Source organism: Talpa occidentalis, unplaced genomic scaffold (genome assembly GCF_014898055.3).
Source record: "Talpa occidentalis isolate TD23 unplaced genomic scaffold, MPIMG_talOcc4v2.1, whole genome shotgun sequence".
Lineage (NCBI taxonomy): Eukaryota > Metazoa > Chordata > Mammalia > Eulipotyphla > Talpidae > Talpa > Talpa occidentalis.
In genome coordinates this window covers 126,705,855-126,729,551 of record NW_026555331.1, presented here as the reverse complement: position 1 = coordinate 126,729,551, position 23,697 = coordinate 126,705,855, and the positions used below count along the sequence as shown (strand labels likewise).

Sequence of the window (23,697 nt, the reverse complement as noted above, 5' to 3'; positions counted from 1 at the left end):
AAAGCACACTGGATTTATGTGCTGCCTTTAGACCATTAGAGATATCTGGAGATAGTCAGCCTCAGATTTCTATTTGTTTTTTGGTGGGATTTTTTTTTTTTTGCATACCCCATAAAGTTTAAAACTTAATTTCACTTTTTAATTCATCGACCAGTCACCAGTTAAACAAAGACATACTGAGCACCTGCTGTTGTCAGAGAGGGTGCTAGCTGCTTGGACACAAAGACAACTGTGATACAGCTCCAGCTGTTAGGAATTCATTGCCCTGCTCAGAGACCCCACAACACACCAGTGGAGAGCTGCCACTGAATGGGGCCTGTACTCGTAATTCACTGTTAATAATAAAGTACTGAGGGTCTTCCTGGTGGCACAGGTGTTAAAGACACAGCACTATGAAGCTATTGCCAGTCACTGCAGCACAAATTCAATACCCAGCCTACGAGAGATCTAACCCACATGGCACAGCAGACCTCTCCTGTCTTGCCTGCTGCTCCCCTCAGCAGTGTATTTCAATTGTTCTGCCTGTTCTGGTCCCCACTCTGTCTCTGGTGGATCCTCTCACCTTCTGCACCTCTGGCCTGTACCCCAGTTCTTATATACATAAATATTTTTTAAAATTTTAAAAAGTACAGAACTTGGTGAAATATTCACTTGAAAAGATTAGGAGAGAGTCTGTTATCCTTATAAAAACTTGTACTCATCTCCTGGTATTCTGATACACATTCTTGAGTAGTAATAAAAGGAGTGGAGTTATGATTCACAAACTGCAAATAAACTACATCCTATCTTAGCTTTGCTACAGCCCAGTATCTGGATAAATCCCTGGGGCCACATCAACAAATGAAATTCATCGATCATATGTCAAAATCAAAAGAAGTCACTGCAGCACAAATTCAATACCCAGCCTGCCAGGGATCTAACCCACAAAATCAAAAGAAGTCTTGCCAAGCCCTGACCTAGAGTTCTAGTGAGAAAGGGAGGCATGCAGATGGGCAATGGCTATTGGATAGCCTAGCAGTACAATCCTGGTGCATGCACTGGAAGCTTTGGGCAAGCAAAGAAAGAAAAACGGTCAGAGAAAACTGCCCTGATAGGAGAAGGTGGGGTTGGTATTAGAGGAAACTGTGCCAGGACATAGCTAATAGGGAATAAAACTGAACAGGAAGGGCAGAACCAAGAGTTGGGGTAGGACAGCTTGTCAGTGCACAAGTGTTCTTGGTTCAGTATTGACTTCATATTGTTTTCTCCAAGATTTTTCCATCACAATGTTAACAACTATTATGAAAAAATACTAGGTGCACTTTTTGATAATGTGTCCCAAGGGAGCCACCTTCTTCGCTGCCAAATTTCCAGTCTGCTCCTCCAGTCTCCATCCTCCTCCAGCAATGCTTCAGGACACAACTGGAGGCAGTCCAGTTTAAAATGTGTTAGGGAAAATTAAGCAATTGCTTGACTCTAGAAGGTGGGAAAGGGAAAAGAATCTAATAACTCTGTGGTTTCTGGTTGGGTGACTGGGTAAAACAGTTCTTGTAACAAAGATGTAAAAAAGCAGACCAGGAGAAGGGAGTAAGGGAAAGAGGAAGCTTTCCCATATAAGCACATTGACACTGAGGTGGCTGGAGACAGCAAGGGGCAGCAGTTTGGCAGGTAACTGGATCCTTGAGGTAATAGTTCAAATAGTCTGTTTCAAATGTTTTAACTTCACAGACACACAGAAGGTCAGTACTAGCTACTTTAAATATCTAGAATGTGCTTTCTATCTTGTATTATGCCATTGTAAATGGACTAGAGTTTGCTATTAGGAAATTGGCTTGGGTAAGGCAGTCAAAAAAATTGGAGAGATGTCTCAGTAAAAGATAAATAATAGCTATATATTTCCCCAATTCTCTTCTGTTCGTTACTGATGACATACAACTTGTTTCCAATGTAAAACCAGCTACAGACTTCCCTTGGTGCCTACATTCATTCATTTACGCAGTCACTCACTCAACAGAAAGTTATTGAGTGTTAGATACTGTGCAGGGGCTCACAATGTGATGTGCTGAACAAAATAGACATGACCTCTGCTTCCCCCACCCACACAGAGTCATTCCTGTAGATTTTCTCACTGAAAAGATATTTATTTTTATGGGAAAGGCAATTATCTAGCATCTGGGAGTTGAACTAGATAGGAAGACTTTATTTCATCTATCAAATGATTTTTAATAATTGTTTAAACCACCTTAGAAAAACACCTTTAAATGGTTATTAGTTCTCTGAGGATATTGCTTCATGAGCAGTATAGAAAAAATTATCACAAGACTGTTTAACTCTCCAAAGAATAAGTTTTTAATTTTCTAAAGCAAGATAACTTAGAAAGCCTGCTTTTAAAATGGAAATTCAGAATAAATGTTAAGTACAAAGCTACAAATACTATTTACCTTTGGTTCAAATAATAAAATAAAGGAGGAGAGGAGGGCAATATTGATGTTGTGAGATTTTTAAGCTGTAATTTCAGGGGTAAAAATGACTAAAACTCTAGATTAGCCCTTTTTAATCAAAAAGGAATAGCACTTTGCTAAATTTGTACATAAAATAAAATTCTCTAAGTGTAAAAATTGATGAGTTTTGATAAATGTGTGCAACTGTGTACCCTTCAACACAATAAAGATATAGAGAACTGTCCTCTAAATGGACACAGGTTGCTGTCCATTCAACCTGTGATGATGGAAACCTACATAGGCCCATATGGTACCTGTTGAACACATTGACTGTTGAACACTTGAAACATGACTTGGGGACTGAGAAGCTGCATTATTAACACTAATTTTAGTTAATTTAAATCATTACATGTGATGAATGACTACCATATTAGACACTACATGGCATTTCCATCACCCCAAAAAGTTCCTGTTGGTATCATCTTGCAGTGTTACTCTAGTGCCCTCTACTGACAAAGCCCAGCACACTAGCTGGGTGTGTTTACAGATTGTAACTCCATTATTACACAGCAGAGACTAGTGGGTTTGGAGCTGAGAGAAATAAAAGACTGGTCCAATTAGTGTATGTTTAATTTTGATAAATTAAAATTCATCCATTTTTTCTGCATGCTTCTGTGTCCTTCCTTAGAAATCTTTGACTAATGAAAGATCAAAAAAATTTCCTTCTGTTTAGAAGTTTTATAGTTTCAGCTCTTCCTTTTAGGTCTATCTCTAACCTATGCTCGAAATATTATATGGTGTGAGGTAAGGGTACAAATTACTATTTTCATATATGGATATCCAATAGCATCAAGATTTATTGACAAAACACTTTCTCTTTCCATCATTGAATTATATTACACATTTGTCAAAAACCACTTGATCATATATATGCATATAGTCTATTTGTGTACTCTGACATATAGTTTCATCCTTATACCAATTAAACTATCTTGCCTACAGTAGTTAGGTGCTACTTCATTGTGGTTTTGATTTTCATTTCCCTGATGACAAGTGATAAGCACTTTTTCATGTGCCTATGGGCCATCTACATGTCTTTTTTGTAAAGGTGTATACTTAGCCCTTCGATCCATTTTTAGTTATTTGCTTTCTTGTTGAATTGTATGAGTTCTTTGTAAATCTTGGATACAGTACTTTGTCATACATGCATATTTGTATGATGTGCAAATATTTTCTCCCATTCAGTAGGGTATCTTCATTTTTATGAGATATTTTTTTATTTTTGATGATATTATAAATGGGATTTCTTTATTTCTTTTTCAGATAGTTTATTGTTAGTGTATACAAATACAACTGAGTTTTGCACTCTGCACTTTATTCATGTATTAGTTCTCACAGTGCTTTGATGGAGTCTTTAGGATTTTCTGTATATAAGATGGCACCATATGCAAACAGAGGTGATTTTACTTTTTCCTATCTAATGTGGATGCTTTTTTTTCTTGCCTAACTATTCCAGCTAAGACTTTCTAAGTAAAATATAGGTTGGTAAGAATAAGCATCCTGGTCTTAGTAGGAAAGCTCTCAATCTTTTACCATTGAATATATATGCTGGGGTTTGCAATAAAACAATTCAGATTATATAGACCCTTTTTTCTTTTTAATATCATTTTTAAATTCATGTTGCTTTTGTTTTTATGTGGCAAAGGGAAATTTTAATTTAGAAAAAATTGCTTTCAAAAAATTTGCTAATACAGTCCTCAGAAATAAAGTCTTCCAATCAGCACTTATAGACTATATTTTATATAGTAGGCAGTACATTAGTTATTTGGGAAATAGAGATGCTTACTCAAAAAAAATCTTCACTCATTATCTGTGCTAAAACAGACTGTATCTGGAAACACAAGAAACTGTTGAGGTTCACATCTGGGGAGGGGACAATGCCCTTTTTCACTTCCTAAAGTTTGTATTTTACATCTGTGTATAATTTTAAGTTTGGTTTCCAAAATCCTATGTATTCTATGTATCTTCTAGAAAATAATTTGTAACACATAGTTGTTTTTTATATCTCATTAACAGTCATTACATATTATAGCATGTTAAATTCTAACAAACTTTTCTGTTTGTTCATCTTAATTTTTTTTAACAAAGGACCCTGTTGTTTACTTCAGTTTGCCAAACAGCATAGTTTATTGTTGGTTATGGAGGCTCTTATGACCCTTAACCTATTCTTAATTAACCATGATCGCTCCACAGGGAGGATTCTAGTGTGTGGCATTCATCTCCACTTGAAGATTAGCCTATTTGTACTTAGCACCAGTTCTCCCAAAGCTCTCCCACGGCGCTCCACGGATTCCTACTTCCCATGTTGATGTAGCATCTCAATCCCTGTGTCGATAGAGATTATGAGACCATTTTTCATCTAATTCCTTTGCCCCACAGCACTCATCTCCATCAATGAGAGCTGTAGCTAGGTGGAACTCAGCAAGGTGCTGAGAAAAGCTGAAATGAATCCTCCGTGAATACTAAATATATTGAGACTAAGCACAGGAAGAACACCTGATTAGCTACTGTTTCAGTTTCTTAAAGCGAATTAAGATGTTTATCACATTCAGGTACTAGGAGAAAACAGAAGATGGTGAAGTATTACACAAGACATGTGCTGTGAGAGTGTATATACGGAAGTAGTCTAACCCAGAGGGGCAAATGCCAAAGGCTTACTTGGGTTATGATCAGGTTCAGAAAGGTCTTCAGATCTTGCTACTGTATGGAGAGGATTAAAGGAGGGTAAAACTGCAGAGAGAGACCATTTGGGAATTAAATTAAGGCAGGAAGAGTAGGACAGACCAGATTTGTTACATGTTAAGAAGATAGATCTAAAATTAAGATAGCCAGGTAGAATCAATAGGACATGAGAACTGATTGGACTCTGGATACAATGAATTTTAGTTCTGAATTATTAATAATACTGGGTTATAAAGACTAGCAGAAATAGCGGCTATTAGTAATATTACAATTTTGGATGGGAACAGTGAGAGACAGAGATGAATCCCTGGTTTTTGGATTGTGTGACTGGTAAATAGACCCACTTTCACTGGGTAGAAATACAAAAGTAAAACAGGCTTGGGTGAGAGGAGGAAAGATAAGAAAGATGCAGGTAGAATCAATAGGACATGAGAACTGATTGGACTCTGGATACAATGAATTTTAGTTCTGAATTATTAATAATACTGGGTTATAAAGAGTAGCAGAAATAGCAGCTATTAGTAATATTACAATTTTGGATGGGAACAGTGAGAGACAGAGATGAATCCCTGGTTTTTGGATTGTGTGACTGGTAAATAGACCTACTTTCACTGGGTAGAAATACAAAAGTAAAACAGGCTTGGGTGAGAGGAGGAAAGATAAGAAAGATGCTGAGTGAGAGTTGCTTGGGAAGCATCCATTTAAAAGCAAGACACAGATTGTTGCACATGTAAAAAACTATGGCAGGGGGTGGTGAGGTCTAGAAATATAGATTTGTGAGTGATCACCACCAGAATAAATAAATTGACACCATCAGAATACATAAGAAGTGAGAGAACCAGGGGAAACATATAGCATATAGAAAAGAGAAGGGGGTGATGAGAAAGAACAGAGAGCTTATAGGGAAACCAGGAAAGCACAATGACATAGAAGAAAGAGAGTGAGGGGTCAGAGAGAAGGGCCTAATCAGGTGTTCCTTCTTCATTAGAGCAACCCAAGCAAAGTTTTGTCTAGAAGTGCACATGGTTGAAGCATAGTCTAGGACCCTAGACCCAAGTATTCAAGAACAACCCTCGGGTACACCTGGAGACCCCACCAGCCTTCCTGGGAGGCCCCATGACAGCAATGATCCAGAACAGAGCAGACCTCTGCTCTCAGATCACAGATCAGCCAGAACTGCATGGCTTCCATGAGGCACAGAGAATTTATCCAATAATCAACAGTTGACCCAGGTCAGTTCATGTAGTGGGAAAGGTCTGATAAAGCATGGGATCATGGAAAGTTGACAGAACAAAGTGCTTACTAATAAGTAAGTTTGAGATTATTGTTACATATAAGAAGTATACATTTGGCACTCTCAAATTCCTATACATTGTATACACTGAAAATGCCTTATTTGTGTAAGTGAATTGTCAAGATTAAGTTTACTACCTAGAGGGGGCCTCCCTGGTGGCGCAAGGGGTTAAGACACAACCTATGAAACTATCCACAGCCACTGCAGCACAAGTTCAATCCCTGGCCATGAAGCAAACCATATGGCATAGCAGAACTCTCCTGACTCGCCCGCTGCTCCCCTCAGCAGTGTATTTCAGTCAATCCGCCTATTCTGTTCCCCACTCTGTCTCTGGTGAATCCTCTCACCCCCTACACCTCTGGCCTGTACCCCAATTCTTATAGGCATAAATAAATAAATCATAAAAAGTTACCTTTCTTAAAAGCTACCTAGAAAATTAGCCTTTAATTTTAGTCATCATTTTATACAAATCTCACTAAAATTTCCCTACCTTCCCAACACACAGTACACAGGACTTAATGTAATCTTGCTTAGAAACTCAAGATCATCATTATGATCATTATTTACCATGCCAAAAAATGGAAAAGATCAAAAGAAATAATAGCTATTGTCCACCTACTAGGTGCCCAATGTAAAATGTTCCTCAATGAAAGCTTCCTCAATGTTCTTACACACTAGGTGTTTTTTTCTCCTAGATATAGACACTAGGTTTAGAAAGATTAACTTGTCCAAAATTAAACATTTCCGAAGCCAGAATTTGTACCAAGTTGCATCTGATTCTAAAGCCTCCACCACCACCCCCCTTCTCATGCTTTCCCGCCAACTTTTGAAACCTTTTCCACAGTTTTTTCTTGTCCCTGAAACTAACAAGGCCAGGTTGCTGAGATTTTAAAAGATAACTATCACTCTCTTCCCTTGCTACCAGTGATCACTTGCAGTATATCAGCTTTAGCAGTAAGACCTTCTCTGTTCTTAATAACTTTTTTTTCTGAAACCTAGGCAACTAGCCAGGGAAAATCAAATTACTGATTTTATTAAATGAATAGCATAATTTAATATAATGCTTGAGAATAGCTTCACATCTCTCCTGTGAATATTGTTTTTGTCCCTTCCTAGAGACATTTTGTTACCATTAGTTTTATGACTGTGTACAAGATTAGTCACTATCAAAATGTTAGATAAATTACTCTATGAATTTTCCCAAAAAGTCTTCCCTCATTACTAGCCCATATCTGGGCCATAGTGACTGGTCCAGAAGAGGGTAACTACCTAAGTCAAGCAAACAGAGCCTTTCTTGGTGATTTCTCTGACTGAAGCTAACAGGAAAGGGATACTTCTCTCACTGGAGATAATATAAAATGAATTCAGAACTTTCATCATTCAGTGGAGTCAGCTATAGTAGAGAATGATGATTAATTACAAAGAGTGGAGACAAGAGATGAAGAGTATCTAGACACCTTTAATCTCCAGATCCAGTTATTCCTGCTTTTCCATCACCACAGTCACATAAGCTTATAATCCCTCCCCTCTTTATTTCTCTTAAATTGGTTATACTTGTGTTTCTGCCACCCATCACTAATAGACTAATTTCCATGACCTTGGATTATGCAATGTATTCTTAAATACAACCCCCAAAACATGAAAGCAAATAGAATAATTGGACTTGGTCAAAATTAAAATTTTTGTGCTTCAAAGGATACCACGAAGAAAGTGAAAAATACCATCTGTAGAATGGAAGAAAACATTTGCAAATCTTATAACTGATAGGGGACTTGTACCCAGAATATATAAAAAATTCTTCCATTTCTATCCTATTTTACTAAAGTGTTTTCACCAAAGACAGAGATTTTGCATATTTTAATATAGTTCAGATTTCCAAACTTTTTCCCGCAAATGACCTGACTAGTCTGTCTTAATCTGCACCTGATTCACAAGATCTTCTGGGTTGATGTTGAGCCACAAATAACAACTATGGGTCCAAGCATATAAAATATCCTGACCTAGCCACCATCAGGTCAAGGCAGGAATGTGTTTTGCTAGATTTGTAATCCCACATATGGGAATTACAGCCCTTCCAGAGTATCTGAAATACTTCTAGTCTTTGGCTCATACAAGAATCCTTAACTTTGGAAGAGCCTGGAAAATAAGGAGGGAGATCTGATTTTCTATGTGGGTGATGACCCCAGTCAACAGAAGGCAAGTGTTTTCAATGGCAATTCCATCTCCCCCCACCTCAAGCCTGGCCAATGAAGCCTTCACCACACTCCCCAGAGATATGTACTGAAGGGTCAGATCTCTCCAGGACCTTTTTAAGGCCCTGCCACCTCACCAGGTAGCAATAATTCTCCCACATGGACCCTGATATTTTTCTCTGACAGAACCATAAACCACCATTTCCCCTCTCTACCTGAAAGGAAGGTAGATGGTGAGCCCCTGTCTACTCCAGCTCTTCAACCTCCTCACAAAAGCCTGTCTTTGATTTGTCTTTGGGGTGGGGGGAGACTCTACAACTCCCTTGTAAATTCTCCTCTTTCTAAGACACACCTCTCCCTCATTCCCTCATTCTCCAAGGACTTGTCCTACTTGGAGAAGTTAGTGAAGAGGAAACTGAGGAACTTCACTTTTTCTCTAGTGAATCCATAATATGAGAATTTTTTTTTTTAAATTAACCACACAGCTTTATATAAAGTACAGACTGCCCCATATCATTTAACAGCCTGAATTTTTCTTAAAACTTTCGGCCTTGGATCTGCTTCCTTAGATTGCAGCACTGGCTTCAGAAAACCACAACACATTCATTTATTTATTCAAAGTAACAGATGGAAAGATGAAGAGTTCAGCTGGGGATCAGTTAACTTTGAGGTACTGAATAGGAATTTGATGTAAGCAATGAAATACAGAGCCTGGACATAGACCAAAATTGGTGATCTTGTTCCAGTATGTAAAGCCATAGGCAAGAATGCAAGTCTACGGATTGAAAGAGAAGATGGCCTATGACCAAGGTAAATACAAACAGAGGAGAATGGGAAGGAAAGGCCAGAGAGGTAGGAAAAGAAAGTAGATGAGTGGTCAGAGGATGAGAAAGACCCAGTTTCAGAAGAAAGATGTGGGTGGCTGTTTAAATACAGACAGTCAGGCCTCCCCGGTGGCGCAGCGGTTGGGCGCTGCTCCCCGGCCACCGGAGGAGGGTCCCACATGGCGCGCAGACCTCTCCTGCCGCCCGCTGCTCCCCTCAGCAGTGTACTTCGGTCCCTCTGCTCCCCGCTCTGGCTCTGGTGAATTCTCTCACCCTCCTGCGCTTCTGACTGTACCCAGTGCTTGTATAAATAAATAAATAAATAAATAAATAAATAAATAAATAGATAGATAGATAGATAGATAGATAGATAGATAGATAGATAGATAAATAAATAGATAGATAGATAGATAGATAGATAGATAGATAGATAAATAAATAGATAAATATTTAAAATAAATAAATACAGACAGACAGTCAACATTTCAAGGTCTTTGCCTAATGCCATCTTTGTCATTCAGAATTCAGCTTCCATTCTTGTATTCCGGCAGATTACTTTAGAGGATTAGAGTTAAAATTTTGGAAAGCAAAGGGGTCTGGAGGAACAAGACATGATGGGTTTATTTGGTGGAAGGAGAAAAGGAGAGAAGACTCTGGAACAAACCCTCCATGCAGAAACACCATCCTGGGTGGGCAGGAGGGTAGCCCTCCTCTACCCCAGGCCCTTCTTTTAGCTCTCTTTTTCGAGGACAAAATGACAGTGTCACTGCCAAGGCTTTCCCTGCTCCTAATTAGCTGTGAAGTGGTTGCATTCCTGCAGCTTCCACAGCAGCCCTCACACACTCCCTTCATTGGCACTGGACAAAAGCCTAGTTAGAGGAGACTCTGGCCTTTCTCCCTTCCTGAAGAAATAATGTTTAGGTTCCTATTGAAAAGTTTCTTGATTCAAAAATTAAAATTAATACATATACCTGGTGTAAATAAGTAATTAGACTCTAAACTTCTCATGAGAAGCATCCAATCCCTCTAATTCCCATTCCTAGTTCCACAGAGACTACTGTAACAGGGTGGTCCCCAGGAAAGGGGGAGGTTCCAGGTTTCCTGCCCCACCCAAAAGGAGGGTGGAGCTGAGCAGAGAGAGAAGAAGCTGCAGAGGAGACTGAGAAGGAAGGAAGCAGGATGGAGAGCCAGAGGGAGACCTGGAGGAGGCACATGGAATGGAGAGACATGTAAAGAAATTGTGCTTGCCTTTTGGTGGTGATGGGATTTGTAGTTCCCAGTGTCTTTTGGCTTTGGTCTGGAGTGAGGGTGGAGTCCACAAAGCCTGTATGGAATTAGCTTTAGGACATCCTTTTCCCCTAACACTACCACTTTAGTGCTCTTGCTATTTCCTGATTTCTCAACTTCAGGCAGTATGTATCTATTGACATTCTGCCACATCTGTTAAGGATTTAGCCCACATCAGCACCCACCTTCTTCTCCTGCTACATTGTTAAGACTTAAAATGTTACGCTTTTTTATTGCTTATCATTGTAAGTATAAACAATTAATTAAACTGCTGTCAATTCTCAACACAATCTCATGACTTCACAGTTCACGAATTGAGGATATTGACACCCGTCTCCTTATTTCCACCTAACCTCCCCCTCCACCTGCTGTTGAGAGCTACCGCATTGTGTTTCCATGTTCAAGGCTGATGTCACTGAATATACACAGTGGAATATTACTCAGCAATCCAAAAAGATAAACTCAAGCCATTTGCAACATGGATGGAATTGGAAGGGATTATGCTAAGCAAAATCAGTAAGAAGCAAAAAGATAATTATCAGATGGTTTCAGTTATGTGTGTAATATGAAAAATCAAAGGGTCAGGAAAAAGACAAAACTTGCAAGCTGACCACATATCTAAGGCATACAGCAGGGGAGAGAGAGGGATCAAAACAGGGGGAGCAAGAACATGAGGGACTATGGTGGGAGAACTATGGGGACTACAACTGAGGGGAGAAATCAAATACGGTGCAAAAATTAACAAAAATGTAAGAAAATAAATAAACTGAAAAAAAAAAAAAAAAAAAACAACAAACCAACAACCCCAAGTTGATACCATGGATATTCTGTTCTGTTTTCATAATTACATGTTCCATACTTTTCTAAATATAGGCTTCTCAACTGAAGCGGTTTTAAAACCAGAGCATTAGGGCACAGTGACTTTGCAATTATTTGGTTTCAAGGGATATTTTGATGTAGTCAATTGAATGCAGCATTGTCAAAATGTATAAATTCTCGGACCTCCCCGGTGGCGCAGTGGTTGAATGCTGGGTTGCGAGGCTGCCCGCAGCCTCTGCAGCCCTGGTTTGATCCCCAGCCCCTGGGAGCGGGTCCCACATGGTGCGCAGACCTCTCCTGCCACCCGCAGCTCCCTTTGGCATTGTTTCATCAGTCTGCCTGTTCTGTTTCCCGCTCTGGCTCCGGTGAATTCTCTCACCCTTCCGCGCTTCTGACTGTACCCAGTGCTTGTATAAATAAATATTTTTTTAAAAAATGTAAAAATTCTCAGTTTTAAAACAAGGATTAAAAATGTATCCAACAGGCTTTCAAAATCATCACTACCCCTGGGTGGAATGGGATGAGAGTATTAAAGGCCCCACTGCTTGATTTTTAAGAAGACAAATGTTTAGAGAGATTTGTATGAGGCCACCTCAGGATGTCATGTACCTTCTGTCCTCCCCTATACACATTTTGTCAAGGCTAATATACAGAGGCAAATATTGGAAACCCAATTATCTCCTGAATTTGGGACAGACTAGGCATTCAATCTAAACAAGAATAATAGCAAAACCTCACAAGAGAATATGTCTAGCAAAGTAAATGGCCCTCTGGAGAAATGTTGTAAAATTACAAAGAAAAATGCAAAATTACAAAGAAAAATGCTTTATAAAAAATGAAATCCTGCCTGGAAACACCAGTGCTAAATCTCTTCAATAAAATATAAACTGCTGAAATAAAATACTATAATCTCTCATTTATCCCTGGTCTTCTAAGAAGGCTGTAAAATAGAGTCATTGTTCTCTTTTTACACAGACCAGCCCGCCATCAATTGAAGGGACTTCCTTAAAGCACAGTTAGTGTGTTAAAGGGCTACTACTGTAACCAAGTTCCATAAAACTTGAAAACTGGTATAGGACAAAAATCAGTTTTGGACCCTATACCACAGATTTTAACTCCCCCCCCCCCGCCAAAAAAAAAATCCACTGCATTTTAGTAAATGTATAATTCTGTAACACATCTCCCAAAGTCTGTATTGTGGTAAGACTTCAGAGTATTTGACAGCAGTTTAATTCAACTGCTCTCCTACAACAGTCAATACAGTATTTGATAAAAATTTAGCCTCTCCAAAAATGAAGAAGAGTAGACGATCATTTGTGACGATATCATCTGCATATCAGCGGTCGGGGTATTTGGGGAATAGAATATGTTTTAAAGCAAAGAGTTCTGTTTCAATTGGGATTGACTTTCAAGAGAATATGTGAGGCTATAAATGTGCTTAGGCCCACTCTGACAGAGACTACTGATGCTTCTGCTTAATTCTTGCCCAAAACAAAATTCCTGCCCAAATCTCAGGTAAATTAAGAGCAACTTGACCAGCCAACTCAGCATCATAGCAAAATCAATCAGTCTTTAGATATTACATCAAATGAGAATAGCTTAGCAGGCAACCTCCATGGCAGGTAGGAGCTGACATTTAATACAGAACTCCAGTGGGAGGCTCTGGAGGGAGATAATATGGAAAACTCCAGTAACTTCTACTCTGTTCAATCAGACCATAAATTCACACACAAGAAAGAGGGAGCTTTGAAATCAGAAAGGAGGAAATGGAAATAAAGAGGAAATTATTTTGGAGAAACTAAGGTTCTAGAATGAGCTGTTGCATTGACACTGAGCTGCCATGAAGGTTCAAATGAAGAGATGAGGAGTGGAAAAATATTTGACACATAAGGATGGCTTTAATTTTTTTTAAAGATTTATTTATTTATTTATATAAGCACTGGGTACAGTCAGAAGTGCGGGAGGGTAAGAGAATTCACCAGAGCCAGAGCGGAGAGCAGAACAGGCAGACTGATGAAACACACTGCTGAGGGGAGCAGCGGGCTGCAGGAGAGGTCTGCACGCCATGTGGGACCTTCCCCCAGAGGGCCGGGGATCGAACTGGCGATGCAGAGGTTGCCTGCAGCTTTGCAACCCAGCGCTCAAGTGCTGCCCCACTGGGGGAGGCCCAGGACGGCTTTGATTTTTGCTGGATTGTGCAAGGGAAAGTGGTCAATCCAAGGAACAACAGACCAAGCCATTGAAGAACCATCCTGTGGATGGTCAGGATCCTGCTGAGAGAGTAGCTCCCACTAGAGCCCAGTGATGGTCACCTCTGGCCAGTTAAGGTGGTTAAAGGAGTAAGAGCAATTATTCTAGCAATTAAAGTAAAAGTAATCCTCTTAGTGACTTCAGTAAGCTGTGACATATTAAAGAAGAAAACAAGGACAGCATCAGTGAATTAAAATTCCATATGTACACAATGGAATACTGTTCATTTTCTTTTAAAAAATGAAACCATGCTATTTACAACAACATGGATGGAATAGAGCATATGTTACATGAAATAAGGTTGAAAGAGAGAGACAAACACTGTATGACTTCACTCACATATGGTAGATAAAGAAAACAAATGAATGAACAAAAGCAAAACAAATGCTTAGACTATAAGAATGAAATACTGGTAACCAGAGGGAAGGAGGAAGTGGGGTGAATTAAGTGAATAAATGGGGACCGTTTGGATGATGATTAATGGCAACTAGTCTGTTGGTGGTTAACACAATGTAGTATGCACAGATGTTGCCTTAGAAAGGTTGTGTACCTAAAATCTACATGTTGTATTTCAAATGGGAGAGTAAGGAATGTAGGCAAACAAGGCCTGGTGTCTGAATGTGATGACCTAATATGTGTAAACCTTTTGCATATGAATGTGAACAGTCCAGTGGATGTACAAGAAACACAGACATTTTCTTCCCATCCTGATGCCACAATCCAGCGTGTCCTTTCTTTCTTTATCTTTCTTCTACTCTGAGTTAAATTAAATACTTGGGGATGAACTGAATAGAATTATTCACTGATATGCAAAAATCTGGCTTCTGTCCTTTGTGTTCATAAAATGACCCTAGGTTCTTATACACAAATTAACCTCACATGGGCCAAATGAAATCAGAAGTTTGAGGATAGGAGGACAAGTTCCATGGATGCCTTTGTTGCATCCTATAAAAAGAGCTTCCTGCCACCTGGCCACATTGAGGCCCGCTCTGATTCCTCACCCTTCCAGAAGTGATGGAGGACAAGAATAGAATAAAAACTAAAAAGGAGATGAGCCACAAGACCAGAAACCTGGCTCACACTGGAGATGGAGGTAGAAGAGATTAGCATAACCATTGACACAGCTATAGAAACTAGTATTCTTAGGTGCAGATGCCTAGATTACAAAGCATAACATATAAGCAGGTATCTGAGGGTGTATCCAAAGGTAAAGATATGGAGATTGAGCCCATGGTAGAATCTCCAGTCCCTTTCAAATTCTACATAGTTATCCAAAATTAGCAACCAACTGATGGCATGCAAGGAATGAACCCCTCCCAAACAGAGGAAGACTATATCAGTTCAGTCTCTGCACAGGCTCAGGTGCACACAGCACTCCCACTGCCCACCTGTGACTATGCAGGTGCCTCTTTTCACCAGCTCTCTCCTCTGCAGGGCAGCAGACTCCTGCCTGCAACAATGCAGGCCTCTTTTAGCAAACCTGTCCCTTCTGGGGCAGCTCTTCCTACCCGCTTGTGTGTATGCAAGTGTCTTTAACTGTTTTATCCCTTCCCTAATAAACCTGCCCTTTAAATATAACTAATGTCTCTGTCTCGTGGAGTAAACTCACCAGGAAACTCGCCGCGTGTCGCTGAAACGGGAGCTCTGGTAAGGCCCTTCCCAGAGTGAACCCAAGGACCCCACACTCCAAACCCACAGACTCCAAAAAATGACAACAGAAGGGATATACAGAAATAGCTTTAGGAAACAGCTTCTTTGTGAACTATCCACTATACGCTTGTCTTTTGCAAATTTTAGAACTGTGGTATGTGACTATGGATAAGTGGTGGCCAAAAGAGGTGTGCAACATAGTAGCCCAGAATATCTTGTAATCCAGGGTTCACTTGGTGGCTCATTCAGAAATATTTTTACTGAGTACATACTATATACCAGAATAGTTCCAAAAGCTAAGGATACAACAACGCAAATGGCAAAGCTCTTGTATTCATGAATTTTACATTCTCATGGGGGAGACAGAGACCATAAACAAGTAAATAAAGAATACAGAACTTCAAGGAGCAGTAAGTGCCCTGAAGTAAAAACTGGTTAAAGAACCAGTGGGGAGGTAGATGTGGGAGTGAGTAATGCTGGCCATTTGTTTCAGAGCAGCTGATCTGGTAATGATCTGAAGGAGAAGCCAAAAGGAGCATCCTTAGAAGCGGGGTGGAAAGCCGTGATGGGACTATGAACAAGGGAGTGAAATGACTGATGATGTTTTTAAAGATCACCCTAATGCTGTGAAAATAAACTTGGCAGGGGGTGGAGGGTTTAGGGCAAGAGAACATGGGAGATCACTTACATGCTGATGGTTGTATGACTGTGGCACATTGTGGCTGCTTGTTTTGCAGCATTTCTACTTCCAGCATTGAGTGATCCATGCTTCTTCACAGTCACTCACAAAGACTATCACTTTCTGAATTCCTACTCGACCTTCTATGGAGAGAGACTACTATAGATTCTGCTGGGCTCAAGTGTCAATCCCTGTGAGTAGAGTCAGAGCTGTAAAGATAACCCTGGTTGCTAGAGGCCAAACCCCTACAGAGCAAGAACAGTTCCCAGATGAAAGTGCAGGGGTGGAGTGGTTACTGTGAATTAAGTATGCATCCAAAAGGAGTCTTCTCCTACTTTATACATAAAGGGCTCCCTAGAGCAAGAACTGCCTGAAGGTAAAAATTGTTTCTATGTGAAAAACAAATTGTCTCTTTCAAGAGTTCTGAATTTCAGAGGCAACCCAAATTTCAAGAAAAACAACCATGTTCTTTAAAGGGGGAAAGAGAGAACAAGTAGAGAGGTTTCAAAGCTATTAATTACAAGTTTGGAGTAGAATTTGATCAATGGCTCACGAGAAAATCAAGTGTTAAATAGAAGGGATAGTAAGAAATTTCAGCACTCACGCTCCTGTGAATCCAGAAGCACTGGCTGCTTCCAGCCACTCTGTACAACTGAGCAAAAGATAGTGGGTTGTCTTTTAACAAAGACAATGGAACAGGGGAGAAAGATGAAGTTGAGCCATGATCACAAGCATCTCAAATTCAACGAGTACACAGGCAATGTTAGACCTTTACTCAAAAAATGAATGAATTTTAGTCAGTTATGACACTACCAAAAAAATGGTTTATTCAAATTAGCTTCATGGTAACAAGAAAACAAACTGATAAGGTTCTAAGTTGTTTTTGCCTTAAACAGAGGATTCTGTTTCCTCTAATCATTCTTTGAGGAGATATAAGAATTTTTAAATTTTGAGAAAATAGAAATGCTTATAATCATGCACCAGTTCTGTTTGCATCTAATATTTATAAAACTCTGATTACCAAGCCATTTCTCAAAATACTAAATGAAAATGAGATTACATTTTTTTTCTTTGTATGTCATTTCCGGAGAGGAAATGACTGATTGTTTTAACCTGCTTATAGAAATAAGAAGCAAACATCCACATGTACATATATTTGAAATACCATTATTATTATTACATAGACTACATATTGAAATTTAAATTGAATATATACTACCACATAATAAATAACGGCCAAATGGACTATGAATAGTTCTTGGAACAACTGATATAATTCTGAAAACAATGCACAACTCTCAATACTTGCCAAGAAGTACTGCTTCCTGAGGGACCCCATTTGGAAACAATGAATTAATAACAGTCACTAACGATAGTGAGGGCATTTGAGAAGTACATGGTGTCCCACCAAATACTGGCCAGACAGCAATATAATTTTGATCAAAGAATCTATTTTAATGAAAGAGTAATGGAGAGCTGTTCCAAATACTTACAAGGAATCACACTGGGACCTGAGTCATCGAGCAGAAGCAGTTCTTCCTTGAGTTTAGCTTTTAATGAAAAACTGGAAGGGCTAGTCTTCGGCTCCTGGCTCCTGTTTCCTTCTAGGCAAAACTCCCTGAGGCAAGGAAATTCAAACGGTTGCTCCTTGCTCTGAAAGTGGGACCTGTTCTTACTTCTATCCTAGACCTATGGAGTCTGTTATTCAAACTGGATTAACAATCTATTCTTTTTAATAGTCTCATCAGGTGATTCATTGGGAAACCAGATTTGGAAACCATTGCTCTGGTAGAAAAAAATAAAAGGCTAATAACACAATTGGTAGCTGCGTGGTGGTGCTAAAGCAGCCATCGGAATGCTCAGGAAGCACCGGGTCAGGAACAGTATTGTGGGCCTGACACTCCCCACACCTGTCCCTTCCCTCTTAAGAATTAATTTCCCCCAATGCCGCGCCACCCCCCCCCCCCCCCCGCCTTTCTTGAAAGATACAGTTGGAAAACTCTCAAGTGAAAATCAGATCCATCCAATGATGTGAATGATTTAATTTTATACTGACTTATTCATTCAGGGGGCCTCCCTGTTGACGCAATGGGTTAAGACGCAGCACTATGAAGCTATTTGCAGCCACTGCAACACGAGTTCAATCCCTGGCCAGGGAGCTACCCACATGGCACAGCAGACCTCTCCTGTCTCACCCACTGCTCCTCTCAGCAGTGTATTTCAGTTGATCTGCCTGTTCTGCTCCTCACTCTGTCTCTGGTGGATCCTTTCACACCCCACACCTCTGGGCTGTACCCTAGTTCTTGTATGCATAAATAAATAAATCTTTAAAAAAATAATAATTATTATTTATTCGGGACTGTAATACAAAGAGGAACAACTGATCACAGACATGGTTTCCCTTTAAATGTGTTTTAAATCCATGTTGTCCTGTTTTGTGTTTGAAAAAGTACCATTCTTAATTCGTAACTACTTCATTCCTTGTTTATCGATATTTTAAATTACAGAGCCATAACTGTACCAAGTCACCTAAATGGTATTATGCTACTTGACACCCACTAATAAGGGAAAAACTAAAAAGAGCCTCCATCTGTCCACTGAACTTTCTGGGAAGCAACCAAGGCAGGCTTGCTGGGCTGTGCTCAAGCCGCAGGTCACCTGCCCCATATGCCCTCTGGGCTAGCTCTGGTGGAAACAGCACAGCAGGGTGAGGGCAGAGAGGGACAGGTGGAAAGCACTGCCTTTAGCCTACAGGCACCTCTGAAGTACATGTTGCCTTCCTGGGGCCTGCCAACAAGCCAAGATAACACAAAGAGGAGCTCTTGGAGATGTGATTCATGACCAAAGTAAAAACAGCAAGTTTTAGCAGAATAACTGGTAACAGAACTATACTGGAAACACAGCTCTCAATTTAGCAGCTCTGTGACCCTAGGCAAATTACTTAACCTTTTCAAACTTCAGGTTTTTTATAGAAGCTTAAAAGTAGATTGAAAACTCCTATTCCAAAACTCAGATCCAGATGAGTTTTCAGGATTCAGATTTTCTGGATTATAAGACATAACATGTTGTCGACACCACATATTTATTTAAATAATAAATAAAACCAAGCAAGGAAGGTCTAACAAAATCTCCTAAAATAAAATCCATTAATATTTCTGCAGCCAAGCATGAATATCCAAAACAATAAACGTTCTCAGAAAACTTCACGTTACATTTTCCTGTCAAAGGATTTTAGATCAGGTCAGTTTTACTTTCAAATGAGTTGTGAAAAACTTAAAGCTTTCAAAGCTTTTGGGGGGATTTCACAATTGAAGGAAAGGGGTTGTGCCTCTCTTAGAATATTATTTGCTTTGGGCCTCCCTGGTGGCACAAGGGGTCAAGACGCAAACTATGAAGTGGCTATTCGCAGCCACTGCCGCAGGAGTTTGATCCCCAGCCAGGGAGCTACCCACATGGTGTGGCAGACCTCTCCTGTCTCGCCCACTGCTACCCTCAGCGGTGTATTTCGGTCCATCTGCCTGTTCTGTTCCCCATTCTGTCTCTGGGGATTCCTCTCACCCCCACACCTCTGGCCTGTACCCCAGTTCTTGTATGCATAAATAAATAAATCTTTAAAAATATATATTATTTGCTTCAGGGTTGTTATAAGAATTAAATGAGGCAGTGCACATAAAGCACTTAAAATCTGATATTCTTTCTCCTGACAAGTGGGACCCAGTGTCCCAGGGATAGAGACTGAGCACTTCAAGCCTATAATTTCATTGAGCCCTAGCCTCCAGCTGTGGAGACATCAGCATTCTCCTTTTTGATCACAAGTTCTCGCCTTTACAATCTATGAGTCCTGTCACCAGTTACAATGCCCACTCCACCATCTTCCTCAGGAATCTTAGCAAGTCTTCATGCAAACTTGCCCCAAGTTTTTAAGGTGGGTGCTACAGAATAGCTCTCCCCTATCCGGGGAGTGAGAAGACAGGGCAATCATTCTGAATACTAGGGCAACCTAGGGATAATTAGGCAGTCTCGAGGAAAGTGCAGGGACTTCAGGAGAGTTAAGGAAGGCTCCAGAGAGATAAGGGTAACAAATTCCAAATGGACTAATCAGTACACCAGGACTTATGACATTAGGGACTTACTTTATGACATTAGGGTAGACAGGACATTCTAAATAGAGAGCAATGAAGAAAAAAGATAAGGGCTGGGACACAGAGACTTAGTTCTGGGCACAGAGACATTTGGGCAGTGAGTGAGATCACCGAGAACTAACCAATCACAGAGAGACTAGGGGAGCTTTAGAATAATTAGGGGGAAAAAGGTATGTATTCCCTGAGGCCCGACTCCACTTCAGGCTTCCTTGCCCCTCCCTGGCCTGGTTCCCTGGCCTGGGAGTCCCACTTTATTTCTGTTCCTTTTCTCCTCAATAAACTTTTTCTTTCTCTAAACAAACCTGCCCCCTCTCGCTTGCTTGCCTGAGCGTCTGCAAAGTTCCTGCTGTGGCTTCATGAGACACCAACCCGTGGTGGTCTAGTGGCTGGGACTCAGCACTGCCCCTGCAGCCTGGGATCCATTCCTGGCTGGTAGGCTAGGCCTGAAAACCTACAATTCCAGTCTCAATTCCATGGGGGATGTTCCCCAGCATCAAAAATATTGTTGAAGGCAATTGTTAAAATCAGTAAAAGTGATCATAAAGTAAAAAATATGGGAAAGACATACCAGAACAGCCACATGAAACCTCAGTTAGGCATTGACTGTGTACCGTGGACCAGGTACTGCTCTGCTGGGTCACCTGCCCCACCCAAAGATAGCACAGTTTCTCTGGTTCTCTGTCCATTCCTCAAAAGAGCTTTGCTAAATCATAATCAGCAATTGTAGCACCATCCTCAAGTGAGACAGTGCTTTAAAATTTACTAGGACTCCTACAATACATCATCTTGTGATGTATTGTACCTATGTCAGATCTATCTCCTCCACCAGGCTTTATCTCCTCAGCCAACCAGGTTTCCCACAGCAGGCAATTTCCATAAAATGCTGGTTGTTCCTGTCAGTGGAGGACTGAGCATCAAAAACATCAAGTGATGCCGATCAAGACATGACACCCACCGACCAGCCCAGCGACACTACTCTGTCTGCCCCCCTGGGCCAACTCAGGGGCCTCCTTGGGCTGGAGGCCATGTTACTCTGACATGCAGAAGAACAGGCTCTTATCAGCAAGAACAAGAGCTCTTGTGGTATTGGCATTCCACTGTCACCAAGAACAGAGGTTCCCAAACTGTGACTGAGCCCCAGACTCACCCTGGGAGATTTTCCAATACAGATTTCCAGACTCCATTTCCAAAGATTCTGAGACTGTAGATGTGAGGGGAAGGTTGGGAATCTATACTTTATGATTCTCCCCAGATGATTCTGACATAAAGGCAGTCTTGGGAACTAGTGACCTAGAAAATCAGAAACACAAATTATAGAAAAATCACTTTAAATATACCAATTCTTATTTCTGGCAACTATAAAATCTCTGGTCACACCAGGGACAGAAAGGAAATGACCTTGAGATATTAATACAAACAGCTATAATAACTATTCACTTCGGGTAACCTTTATGGAAATGACATAGTGACTTTGTGAGGGAAGCACAAAATTATAAAACGTGAAGCGAAAATCAGGACAGATGAATATTGGTCATCTAAAGACGTGTTCAGGCAGCTTCCTAGGAAGGCTTACAGCTCATTCTCCACCTGGTTCTCTCCACTAGCTCCCCTCTGGCCTTCCCCTGAGCTCCCCAATAGAAGCTGCCTTCACTTACAGGATGACACTTCTGAAATCAAATGGAAACCGAAAAATTACTTCTCTGGTTAGCATCTGTGTGGCAATATGTTTACTGCCTCCATTCAGCCCTGAGCAACTGCCAGGAAAGCCAAAAAGAGGGCAAGAGCTCTATTCATCTAATTACTTCAGCAGAAGAAAAATGTGTTAATTAACTGACCTTAATAATTCATATACATCTGAACCGAGGGATCATTAGACTTGCACGCAAGGCCTGGCGTCTGAATAAAGGATCATTGGACTGATCTCAGGGACAGCCTCACTCTGGAAAGGTGATCTATTTTTGTTTTCTTCAGAACAAATCTACCACCTCCAAAATGATTGAGGAGCCTTTCTGCAAATTACAGGCTTGCTGTAATACCTGATTCCTACAATTTCTTCAGCCCCTCCGGGGGATGTGAAATATTTTTAGAATCACAACAGCCTAACACATTAATTGGATTTCATTATGCTGGCTGCTGATTGGAACATCATACAGTAAAGGGGAATGTGACTCTGTGTGTCCTCTGCAGACTTCCAAATCAGAGAGAGGAGGGACAACGAGGCTTGCTTTTCTGGGCAGTGGATGGAGTCATTCAAACCACAGCTCTCTATTGAAAATGCTGCTGTACAGTCACCAGCCAAGAAACAAGTACAACAAGGCTCAGTGTTTGAAATCACTCTAAGAAGTGGAAAGGATGCTGGCAATTTCATGCTCAAAGATACCGAGACCCTATATAGGTACAGTGTTCACATCTGCCTTCTTGAGGTCTTAGCGGGGGGGAGGTAGAGACACATTGTAAGCCCGCAAAGAGGAAGGGGGAAATTAATCATGTTGTATTTGCAATGGGACAAAGTCATGTTCCAAAGGCATTTATTAGGCAATTACAGTGGCGTCACAGACGAGCAGCACACCGATAGGAGCTGAGAGTCTACTTTGCAGAGAACAGGAGCAGTGAATAGAGAGCAGTGGGAGGCCCTTCAGAGGGTCAGCAAGACATGGTGGTGATGACACAGATGCAGCTGGCTGCGGTGGCAGGGGAGGAACACCTGCCCCTGGCAGCCACTCCAGCCCCTCAGGCCAAGGCCATCACTACAGCGTGTCTGCCACAGCTGCGCCCGACTCAGAGCACAGCCAGAGGGACACCTGCCTCCCCAGCAAAGGGGCCCTTGCCAGAGGCCCAGTCAGAGGTGAGAGTAGGCTGAGAGGCCTGCCAACCACAGGCCCTCATGCATGGGCTCCTGATCGTGTTTGTGTTGAGTTGAATTATATCCCATCCTCCCACCTCACCTCACTCCCCCAGTAATATGTTGAAATCCTAACTTCCTGCGCCTCTCAATGTGAGCTTACTGGGCAGATAGGGTTGCTGCAGATGTACTTAGTCAAGATGAGGTCACGCTGGCGTGGGACGGACCTCGAATCCAATATGATGGATATCTTTATAAAAAGGAACGTCGTGTGCAGGGACAGAAGCACATGCCAGGAGAATGCCGTGTGAAGACTGGCGTTCTGCAGCCACAAACTAAGGAACTTCCAGAGAGAGGAGAGACCAGGACCAGATCCTTCCCTAGCGCCTCCAGGGGCAGCTCAGCTGTGCTAACTCCTGCACGTCAGACTTCTAGATCTGAGAAAGTACCAGTCTCTGCTGTTCTAAGTCACCTAGTCTATGTTGCAAACTGCACACCTACTGCTTTGTTACAGCAGCCCTGGGGAACTCATCCACTGCGCCAAGGAGGAAGTTTT

General features: G+C 41.0%; 1 long non-coding RNA gene across 1 annotated transcript in view; it reads right to left on the bottom strand.

The window, feature by feature from the left end:
- Nucleotides 1-23,697, bottom strand: part of LOC119245829 (uncharacterized) — a 139,107-nt gene that overhangs the window by 100,464 nt on the left and 14,946 nt on the right. Inside the window, exon 2 of the long non-coding RNA XR_008550825.1 lies at nucleotides 21,447-21,589. This is a non-coding gene — a long non-coding RNA (uncharacterized LOC119245829). The remainder of the gene's footprint in view (nucleotides 1-21,446; nucleotides 21,590-23,697) is intronic.